Below are 12,215 nucleotides of genomic sequence, written 5' to 3' on the forward strand. Positions count from 1 at the left end.
ATAAAATATCTCAACGGTGCATTGAGCTGGTTGACTGTAATATATCAGCAGATCAATGGCTTGCAAAAAGAGAATGGTCAAATGCAAGACAACTTCTCCAATTAGATAATTTTCAAAGATTTCACACACTGAATTCGTAATGACTTAAAAGAAACGAGTCAACAGTGTTAACTGACTGACTGGATATCTCACAGGGTTTTCCAACTGTTATTCTCCTTCTTGTTCCCTCATTATTAAAACCAGAGATAATATCTATTTAATATATTGAAGGATGATTGTATTCAGATCTGGATACTGCAGCCTGGGCTCCTCCTCACTGTTAAGAGACTTCTGAAAAAATAAAATAAAACAAAACAAAGAAACCAAGAGAGAAAGTAGCAACACAGAAATGGAGGTCTTCAGTCCACATCCTCAGTGAAGGAAGTTTTCAGCCCTTCTGTAAGTCCTGGGCTACTTTCAGGATTCATTCATTTCCAGAAAAATCCTGTGTCACCTTAAAGGGAGCCAGGTCACTGCAGCATCAATTCTTTCTAACTTCATTTTCCTTTGTCTAAAATATCTTTCAGGTCTGACATCATAATTACACATGGACCTGATGGTATTTACAGAGGAGACAGGTACATATTTCTCTGTATGCAAGTGAACATCTGAACACACAAAATAAGAAGCTGTCCTCCTAACGTGTGTTTTCTTCCCCCTCACAAAAATTGGAATCCTTCTTGTGGGTGAAATTGTTTATATGAAAAAAAAAAAAAAAAAAAAAAAAATCTGTTCAATTTTAAAAGCCAGAGCTAAAAGCTTTGCTCTGCATGCAGTTGTTCTGCTGCAAAGAATTTTTTATTCATACATCCCTCTTTTTCATTGGCATCATATATTTCTGTAATGGTGCATAATTAAGCATTGACAAATCTAAATCAATAAACATCTTCATTGCTTGGGGTGGCATCAGCACTTAGAAGTTCTGCCTATAGAGAAGCCCTGGGGTCTCAAAGATGAGATTATATATTTCATGATATTGACATTTCGGATTTGTTCCAATCTCAGAATATAATAAGGATAACCTCTCTGCTTTGCTTTGTTTTTGGGGTTTTTTTGGGGTTTTTTTGTGTTTTTTGGGTTTTTTTAATCTCATTGAGAAGGAAGAAGAATAAACAAAAGCCAAAACGAAACAAACAAAAAAAGCACTTAAGCTAAACAGACCAATTCAGTGCAATCTTCCCAAGTAGTAGACATTTTTAGAGTAAGATCTCCATGTAACAGAAGTGAGATGATGACTTGTCAAAGAACTAACAAGAGTAAGTGGAGCGTTGGGTTTTCCCATGTGCTGTGACTCACCAGATGGAGGTCTCCAGACAGCTGCATTTATCTGGCAGTGAATGGAAAGTGCTAAAAGAAATGCTCTGTAAACTTAATTTTTTTTTTTTTTCCCCAACCTAAATTATTTAATGATTCTATGAATCTGTATTGTTCCTTCTTTAAACAAAGTGAATCTATCTCCAGTAAAGTCCATTTTCTTTATCCAAACTTGTGCTTGAAGCACACAAGCAAACAATAATCTCTGGTGCCAAAGTATTACAGACTTCATCTAATTGCTCAGTGCTCAGAGATATCTTAATTGAGGTTTGATTTTCTTCTTTTAACGGTTACATATGCCACAACAAAACCCAAGCAATGCATGTTTGAAAATTACTCTTCTCTTCAACATGATATTTCTGTTTCTGCACAAAACAAGAAATTGCAAAACATGCATAAAAAAACTAATAATAACAAACAAAAAATATTTTCCTATTACTAAAAACAGGTAAAATACCAGAAAACAAAGACCTGAGAGAACCTAATTGAGCACAGGTGTACTATAAGGTCAGAAAAATTGAAAGTTGAAATTGTCCATGCATTTTTAATCAGTCTCTCTCATTTGTTTGCTTTAGGATAAGCTCTATTATTATCACCAGCTATAACAGCAGAACTTAATAATCAAATATTAATAATTTGCATTTTTCAATGCTAAATAATCTCAAAGGATTTTCCAAGTAATTAATTCATCTTTACATCATACTTGTAAATAGAAATGAAACCCTATCTTATCAGTCTACATGAAAGAAACAGAGTTCATATACAAAGTTAACACTGGGACTAGTTTCCATTTTTTAAATTCTACTTACTGAAACTCAAACTATGAATAATACTGAGTTAATGCAATATAAAATATGGTGACAGCCTTAGAATTGCATGTGTCGGATCTGGTACAATCCAGAAATGCATGAAAGGAATTTATAATACATTGCTTGTCATACAACACAGCCTCTCTCATAGAAGTGCTCAGAAAACTTGTATGTGATTACCATTCAGCATCTGACAAATAGTATATGACTCCTTAACGACTCCTGAAGGCTTCAGATCCTTAGTCACAACAAAGTCAAAGAGAAGTAGGGATGTCATCAAAGTTATAGACAGTCTTAAATAACTTGTGGGCTACCAGCAGATCCTGGAGGTGCCTCAAGCAAGCAAGTTTCGTTTGCTAACATGTCAACAAAGCGTAACATCCCAAGCACTTGTCCCTCACGGACAGCAAATGAAACATTAACCAGGACAACTTCAGACTCCCAAAAGTTTGAGCTTCTAACTCCAATCCTCTCCTAATATTTAAATAAGGTCTTGAATATATAATTATTTGGTTTTGAAGGCACATACCTACAAAAGAATGTCTCTGTTACACCGTGTAAGGGTCCCATAGCCTTTTGTTATTTGAGGGATATGAGGGATGGGACAACATGCAAAGCACACAATGAACACTTCAAGACGTGGAGGGCATGTGCCAGGATCCCTCTGCCCTGCTCACAGGGGCACTGCGCACTTCCACGGGGATCCACAACATCTCAGCACAAGGGGAAACACGACTGTGCCTCAAGGGCAGTCATCGCCACAGAGGCACCACGTGTTTGCTGCAGCATGGTGCTGTGCCAAGAACATCAGCGCCTTTCTCTGTGATGTTTCCACTCAGGTAGTGACTTATTTGTGTCAGAGTGTGGATGTGCCACGAGACCTGGCAAGTCTGAACAACATATTGTCACCCTGGTTTTTATGTGTTTTTAAAAGCCTTCTGATTGTTCATAAGATGGAGTCAGTCTCTTTAGCTTCTGTACAATATTAGGAGCAGTTTTTGCCTTTTCTCACACGTGTAACATAAACAAACCCTTTGTTTTTCATTCCCTGTCCTTTGTTTGCATATTTCTAACCTGAAAACAATTGTAACTGACAGTTGGTCTGGTCATTCGGCTGGGAGGTGATAACTCCAGAAGCCAATCCACAACCAGACCCACAAATGTATAAAAAGTAAGAAATAAACAGGCAGAGGGGCTCTCGGCCTTGGCTCAGCCTTGGGCTCTCTCGGAGAAGCAACTCTGCCCTGCAAATCTCTTGTCTCCATGTGGTTGCTTTGCGTGTCGCGATCACAACACATCAGCTTCACTTCTACCTGTAGGATTAAAACCAAAACCAAGCTAACAAAATAAAGAAAACCACCAAAAATTATATATTTTTTTCCAGCATTACAAGACAGCTAGGCCAAATTCTGCTCTATTTAAGCAATGTTCTCTACCATTTCTGACAGTTGCTCCAGCCTGACTGAGAGTAGAAATCAGGTTATTATTGTAGCCTTTGACAGAAAACGTTGTTAAAACGATGTTGTCTTCAGAGCCTTTCATGAAATCTGTAAACACGTTTAACATTTCTTTGAATGGGAAATATGGCTTGTCAATCTATATTGACTCAGAGAAAAAAAAGCCCAATATATTAAGCTTAGATCCTTCAGGCATTTATTTTCTCTAACGATTAACTTTACAATATAATTTCATCCTTTCACAAATCAATCACATTAATCATAAGAACTCAAAATGAGTGTTTACACTACATTTGTCTTCTGGTTTAATTCTTTTGGACACTGTTTAACTGAGTAGAATTCAGTACAGTGAAAAACATAGCATAGGTACAGCTGCTAAATTGAGACCACAAATGTACTAATCAGAAGGAGTTACCGAGTCCTTAATTCAAGTCCTCTAGGGACTTGAATTAACATCCATCCCACTGAATAAGACCACCATCTTCTCTGAAATAGGGAGATTAGTAAAAAGCATGCCATGCTTATGCTTTGTGGAGATAAACCCATGGTCTATAATCTACAGTGTTTATAGCCCACACAAAGATGTTATGAGCCTTCCAGAGCACCCCCTCATGCATCACATGTAAAATGGACCAGGAAAAAAACAAGATAATCTCTACGGGGAATTTAGGACTCAGAAAGAATTCAAACCTGTTTCTGTGTGGCTGTGCTTTCTAAGTCTTTCTTTCTGAAGTTCAATCTGTATGTGGGCAGAGAAGTGGTCACTCCAAATCTGCATATCATTGTGGGTCTGACCTTAATTTAGACCTTAATCCCTAAAACAAAGGATGAGAGCACAATTGCAACACTAATTTGGCTTCATAGATTATTACTACAAAGCACATATTAGCACACTGTAACCATTAGTGGATAATTTTTAAAGTAAATGAGAAAAAAATATTCAAGAAAGCAGAAACAATACCCTGTGATGCATAAGAATTAGAAAATATTCAAAAATCCAGTAAGATACACTTAACTCCATTACTGTGAATATGACAGTCAGGTTTTGATATTAACTACTTGGTCTGATACCCATTAACCTTAATACAGAGATAAGCAAACGTTAAAAAAAGTTTTAGTTGTTGACATCTAAACATTCTTGTGTGACAAAGTCAAAATTTAATAAGCTACTGCTAAAAATCAGCCAGAACTGCAGAATCATAACTGGACGTGTGTTTTGAAATCTTCCTTCTATCAATTGGTTTGTAACTGGATACCCCTTGGTTTACTGCCAGAAACTTTCTCTGACTCCTCAGAAACCTTGCCAGCTCCTAAACTCAAAGGTCTCAGGCTCTCAACCCCAGCCCAGCCACACTGAACAAAGAATATATATATATATAATTTTTTTGCACTGTGTAAATGTAAAAAAATAATCAGGAATGTAAATTCTCAGAAAAACAGAATTACTATCTTCCACTCAGCTTTAATGATAAGAACAATGACATTTAAGGAGCCTTAGAAACAGTCATATTTGACGTGAGATTTCCAGCTGTATGAATTGATCAAGGTACTGAGCGGGACAAGCACATGGCCTCTGTGCCTTCTGTCCTGTGTGGAGTGGTGCTCAACCCTGTTTTCCCACTGGATTTTTCATGGAAACCTCTTCTAAGCCTTTAACCCAGAAAGGGAGCTTGGGTGTACCTTTCTCAGAATATTTAAAGTTTGTTCTCTGGAGAAATTAATGCTACTGATAACAAAATCACTGGCAGCAATTTATATGCATGCATTATCTGTCCAACACTTGTGCAGTGCCAATTCCGCAAAAAAAAAAAAACAAAAACCACCAAACCAAAACCACCACGACAGATTTGAAAGGATGAAGAGCTACTTTTGCTAAGTAGCTGTTTGTTAATTTGGTCTGAGTTGGTCCTTGTTGAAAAAGGTCCAAAAATTAATGAAGCTGCTCCACATGATGTCCCCTAAGTTGTCTCATATGGGACACACCAACACTTCACACAGTTTTCCTGCTGCTTCACAGATACAGGGCCAGACTCCAGGCTAGGTGTGTCTCTGGATGTCTTCTCAATGATGGCAGTGATTTAAGTGAAGGCTATAACTGAAAACCAGTTTGCTCTCTATTTGATTTGCAAATGAACAAAAAAAAATGGTACTTGGTAAAAAAAAAAAAAAAAAAAAAAAAAAGAAAAAAGAAAAAAGAGAGAACATTAAAAAAACAAAAAAATTCCCACCAAATAATCAAAGCCAAACTGCAACAAACAACTCAACCTAAAAAAAAAATCCTAACCAAAACCAACCTACTCAGATAAAGAATTCAGAGGGTTCTGAGCCAGTCCAGTGCTGTCACACAGCTGGAGAAGGGCTGTCCAGAGTAGTTTTGCTCCCAGAGTGCCTGGACTTTTCCTCCAACACAGTGAATTAAATCTTCAAAGGATCACCTAGTCATGTCAGTCCTCGTGTAAAGAACTTGATACTGCCAGCATTCCCTTACTTCAGCAAATAACAGGAATCTATATCTTTCAAATAGATAGTGAGATAAGACATGCCTTTTTAATCCCCACCGTAGGAAGACTTTAATCAATAAAACCTCCAGTTTTGATCTACAGCCAGCCCATACATCAGGGTACATATTGCCTGCAAAAAAGCCATGCTAAGCCTCTGTTTGAGGGTCAGTCTTATTGTTTAACTTACCAAAATTTTCAGACTGTTTTCATGGCATATTTAATACGCTGCAGCAATCTGAACTCAAGGCTCAGTGGCAACTTTCCAAAGATTTCTGAACAAGCAAAAATAAGAGTGGGCTGTTTGTTTTATCATATAATGAAATTTTAATTTAGATTTTCTTAGCAGCTAACTTACATGGATAGTCATGAGAAGCATGCTAGTATCCAGTCAGCTGTCAAGAAATTCTCATTTCAGTAATACCACAGAAAAATTGCCACTCTTTTTAGTTCTGCAACAAGAAGCACCTGTCGCCATACCCCAGCTTCAGTGCGGTTGAAGGGTGAAAAAAGAAAATAGCCATATTTTACATCTGAAAAGACATTTCTGGTGCTAGAGATTCTTGACAGACACTAGGACCTTGGTGTGATAAGGCACAACTGCTGAAATATGAAGGTACACCAAACTGGCTCGGAAATAAAGTGGACATGTGTAGGAATAAGGTATGGGACAGTAGGACTGTAGTCAATTCCCCCAGCACCCAGAGTATTTTCATCAGGGCTTGCAGTAAAGGTCTCTAGCTCACACAGTGACACTGCTGTGATGGCAGAATGTCAAGTAAGGCTTGATGGCTCCTGATATGAAACACAGATCAGATGCTCACCAAATTATGTCATGTGAGCTTCAAAATGTTGGTGAAAAAAAGTTACTTTATGTTCTATGTATCCCAGAAATGTAATCCCAGAGAGTTTGCACACTTTAATTGTTCATAGCTTTATTAAACCTATTTTCTTAAATTTGTCTTCTATGCAGGTCTCGGCCTGCCTTGCAAAACAAACAGAATTTGAAGAAAATGTTCTCAACAGTAAAGGCTGCATGTTGAAATTCATCATAGAACTAGAGGAAAGCAGACTTAGGACAGCCAGCCAAAATGGCCAAAAAACTCCCAAGAATTTATGAGGGTCTGTAAACAGCAAAAAAAAAAAAAAAATAGATGCAGATTTTCTGGCTTTAATTATATTGGATGCTAGCAGACTGAATATATAGAGATAATTTATACTGTAAATAGCATCTGAGATTAGAGGAATTTAATTTAATTTTGCAAATAAACAGTAGTAAAGAATTCTCACTCGATTTATTGTGTGCAAAGGTTTCCTCCTTCCCTCCATCGCCACACGAGCAAAGGAATGGCCATCTGCACATGGACAGGCCTCACCTGGAAAAGATCCCTGGGACACCCTGCAGTAAATTCAGAACCTTTAACCCCGGACCTTCGCCCTTCTAGCTGAAAAGAGCCATTCTAACACCTATGGGTAAAATTAAAGTTTACATCCTGGGGTTTTTTTTAAGGTTTCCAGCTGCTGGAGGAGAGTGTGGTTACTGATGTTTGAGTATAAACACTTTTATTTGTATATTCAGGCATTGTAGATGATGCATCCTAGAAGATGGGCATGGGACACATCTCCAGCTACCTTCTTCTGAAACCTGCCCAGTGCATATTTATTTATCTACTAAAATGCAGCAATTTCCAGGGCTGACCAAAGTAACCTGTATCGCACAGCAATATTATAGATCATGTTAGGACAGGAAGTGAAGAATAGCTCTTCCAATTAATGCCAGATAGGGAGATTCATTACATAAGATGTAATTACTTGAGCTGGAATTTGTCCAGAAGCTGGAGTTCAGCCAGAATACTACTTTAACATTAAAATGCTAAATAAAATAAAAAATATTAACAACAACAAAAAAGGAACAAATCCTAATGGTATCCAAACCAGAGAAGAATTTCTTACTTTTTGATTATATGTTATCCAGTCAATAAAGAGCAACTGTGATACCCAAAATGAGTTTTTTCTGGGACCTCAAGTTAGAAAAAGTAGGGGAAAAAAATTTATTAACTCTTTTCTGAGGTGCATTTATTCATCCCGATCTCTTAGTTAAACATACGACACTTGTGATTTTTATTACTGAGTTGGAAAAATTATCTACCTTTGACAAAATTTCAAGTGACTTTATAAATGATTACATGAACTCAGAATAAAAGTAGAGAACTGATAATTTAAATGTGCACAAACATGTACACCAGTTTCAATGATCTACTTGTGCTTTGCATGCAAATGCAATTACCATCATTAGTTGTGAAAATCATCATCATCACCTGCAGAATTTCCCAAGGATTTTCTCAGTTCTCCTTAGGAAGGCTCCCATTAAAATCCTTGTGAATATCTGCGCTCCCAAGCACACTAAAAAATAAATCTAGTTAGTTAATCTGAGAGCAGCAGAGCTAATGAAGACTGTTTCCCAAATCCCCACTCAATATATCCAAGTCTTCCTCTACGCTACTTCCAACCTCCCTCCACTCCTTCATTCTCGTTCAAAATGAGGACACAGCACAGAACCTCCCTCCCGGATTTCCTAATTACTGAACAGGGAAGACGCAGCACTAGAGCTATATTTATGCTGCTTGGCCAGCCAGCACATGTCTGCTCCCAGAAAGAAAATAGCACGAGCTGGCCACACACTCTTCCTTGCGGCAGGAGCCTTAATTTGCATCACCTCTTCCTCTCACTGGTAGCCAGTTTCCACAAAATTGGTAGAACTCCCGCAGTAAACTTTGGTTGAAATTAATTAAAAGACTCCAAAGTTATTTGGAGCAGGCCGCCAGACAAACAGCATGACAGCAGAACTTGTGTTTCCTTAAGAAGGCAGGCTAAAAAAGGAAACTATTAATAATTATTATTTCCGTACACCATGAGGCCCAAGTTCTTGACTAAGGCCTACAAACACTACTGTGATACTTATAATAAACAGAAAATTTGCCTAGCAGAAGGAACAACAGTAGATGCAATGATAACACAGCTTGCATTAATTAACAACAGAGCTCACTATTCACAGAGGAAGTTGCCATAAGTATACAGACCCGGAGCCAAATTTTTTTTTGCTAGAGCTGAGTTCCTATTTGCTGAGGATGCTAAGACAAGAAAGACATCTTCAGAAATACCAAAAAGTCAGCAACCTCTATTTAGGTATCAGCAGAAATATTGGGAGATTAAAAAAAAAAAAATAAATAAATAAATAAAGGGAGCATGTTCTCCTACTGTTCGCTGCAGCTGGGAGCAAGGATGTCAGAAAAGCTCTGGGCTTTTCAACTTTTGGGGTGGGGGAGCAATGGCCTCAGATTGCCTCTTCCAAGTCTGACTGTCTGAAAGGCTGTGGTAATAATAATAAACCCAGCGTTACTGAATAATTTATTCAGAGTAGAAACAAACAAAACATGTAGAGAAAGTTGTCTTTTAAAGGTTCTTAAGATATTGCCTCCTTCACCTCTTTCTTAGGAGATGCTTAAACATCACTACAAATCAGTATGATTTAGTGAGATATGTAGAAAAGACCTAAACTGTGTAATGGAAACTCCTTAGAAGACCAGCCAAAGGCAGAGTGGAAGAAAATTTAAAAAGTTATGTGCATTTTATAACAATACCTGTACCAGTAAAGTTCACTGAAGCTAATTTTTTCAACAGCAGAACACAGAAACCCCTTGAGATTTGAGAAGATACTGCAATAATTTAGTGGAGGGGGGGGAATATCTCCAAAATTAAAACAAAACAAATAAAAGCCACTCAACAGCCCAAAATATGCATTCAAAATTCCTGACATCATGCTGTTTTCCTCAGATAGTAAAAGATCCTCTTTGTGGGCCTCAAACCTCCAGAACATGGCCTGAAAAGCAACCTTTAAAATTAAATAGTGTTTCCTTTGCAATTGTCCAGGTGTTCTGCACAGCAGCTTGTGAGTTGATTTCACCAGATCCATCCAGGAGACCTTCATTTTACTGCACGGTTAAAATGACACAGGTCAGCAATACTCCCAGGAACAAACTGCAAAATGTTCTCAAGTGCTGGTAATACTGAATTTGTGTGATAAATAGTCAGGTTTCACCTCCTTACTTATGCTTCTGCACTTATTTTTCTTTTAAATAGGAAAAAAAAAATTAATAGATTTTCCTGTCTCTTAAACCGCCTTGCTCTAGAAGTAGTCAACTCATTTTACAGAGTTAATTTATTTTGAATGTAGAGAGAGGACACTGTATAATTTGCTGTACAACTCCACAACCTCAGTATAACCAGAGACATGGGTGTGCATAAGGTCCTAGTAAATATACCTAAAGCATCCTAAAACAATGTCACAAAATTGCAAAAAGATATATTTTATGAGCTTATAAAGGAATAAGGATACTGAAAACATTTGTCTACAAGAGAAGCTTCACACACATTGATCTTGGCTTCAAAAAGGGGTGAAAATGTGCATCACAACATCAAAAAGCTGGGAGAAACCAAGCTAGACAGTGGTCCTGGCATGGATCACAGTAAGGTCCTTTGCTAGGAATCCATTGTACAATGAATTATATCTTTGGGTCTGCAAGTGTTTTCCAAAAGCACTGGGCGTCTTGCCATTAGTTAAATATGCATCCACTTACATTGAATGCAGGCAGCCCTTTCTTCCCCAAAAGATCCAGATTTTTCCAGTAAATCACATTGTGTCATCTCTCCCATCCCTTGCTGCCTTCATTTTACTATCATTCCCAACACAGTGTATTTCAAAACACTGAAAACCTGCCTCTGTCAGAGCCCTCCTATGCCAGCCTGACTGAAATACCCCTGGTTGAAGCACCACGAGGATACAGCCCTAAAAACTACCCCTCTCAAGTTAGATATGCTTTTGGTAATTCAGTCCTTTAGAGGAAACCATTCATCTCTGAAATTTGATGCAGAAGTTGAGTGGTAACTGATGCGAGTTACAGGAAGTCTCAAACTGAGCTAGGCCAGAGATCTCAGTGAGAGGGAATAGAGTGGCTACCAGAAAAAATAACGACTTTTTGATCTACTTCTTTCTTTATGCTGCTCTGACGCATCTTCACTGTGTGTAAATGCAGCTACAATTATATGAATTGACCATTATTAGAAAAAGATCAACAGCCAAAGTCACAAATACCAGCCTTGTATTATATTCAAGTAAAAAGGTTGTAACAAAGACAAAAATCCAGGACTTGTGAAGGAAACAGTCTTGGAGATGACTTGGCAAAACCATCTCTAGTAGTTTAATCAAAAAAGGAAGATTAAACACTACCTGTGGCAGGACAGACCGTTAAAGCCAAACGATGATCTCTCAAGAAAAGAAGAGCTGTAAAGTTGAAGGCTGTAAAGATGAAGCCTTGCCAACCTCCTTAATGATAACCTTGTCCAATAATAGATTTGATTTCTTTTTCACAACTTTTAGCAATCAAGAGAGAATTAGGTTTAAAACAGAGGTGTTAGGTCATCACTCTTCTACCACCACTCGTGCCTTAACAAGCCACCCAGCCCAGAAGCCGTGCAGTAACATCAAATGTTTTATAATGAAAATCTATTTTATCACAGGCTAAAGTAAATGGAGGGTTTCATTGTACAATTTGAAGAGAATACAGCTTAGTAGTTCAAAGGAGAGAGGGAAGGGAAGGGGAAAAAGTGGGGAGAGAACCCCATGTACATAGGCAGCACAAGAGAAGGTGACTTGGTCACTCTGAGGAGACTCAGAAGGGTCACGAAGAAGAAACTGAGAAAAGGACACGGAATGCTTCTTCTTGTCAGGATAAGAAGGAAACAGCAGCACAGGTTTCATTTTGAACCCTGTAATGACATTCTACCAGAGGTGCTCAAAACCCAACACTTTTTCCTGTTTTCATGAACATTTTGAAAAAGGGGATGGAGATGAGTCTCATCAGACTGACCAGAGCAGTGGTAAAGTACTGCTTTGCCTGAGAGAGAGTCCCAAATTTCTTAGTGGCATACAGAGCAAACATGGAAACATTTCACCATATATTTAAATAGGAGTCCTCTCTAATGGGAATATTAACATTAGCTTAATTACTTTAAAGCACAGTCTAAAGCACAGTCATCCT

This window comes from Hirundo rustica, chromosome 4 (assembly GCF_015227805.2).
Source record: "Hirundo rustica isolate bHirRus1 chromosome 4, bHirRus1.pri.v3, whole genome shotgun sequence".
Taxonomy (NCBI): domain Eukaryota; kingdom Metazoa; phylum Chordata; class Aves; order Passeriformes; family Hirundinidae; genus Hirundo; species Hirundo rustica.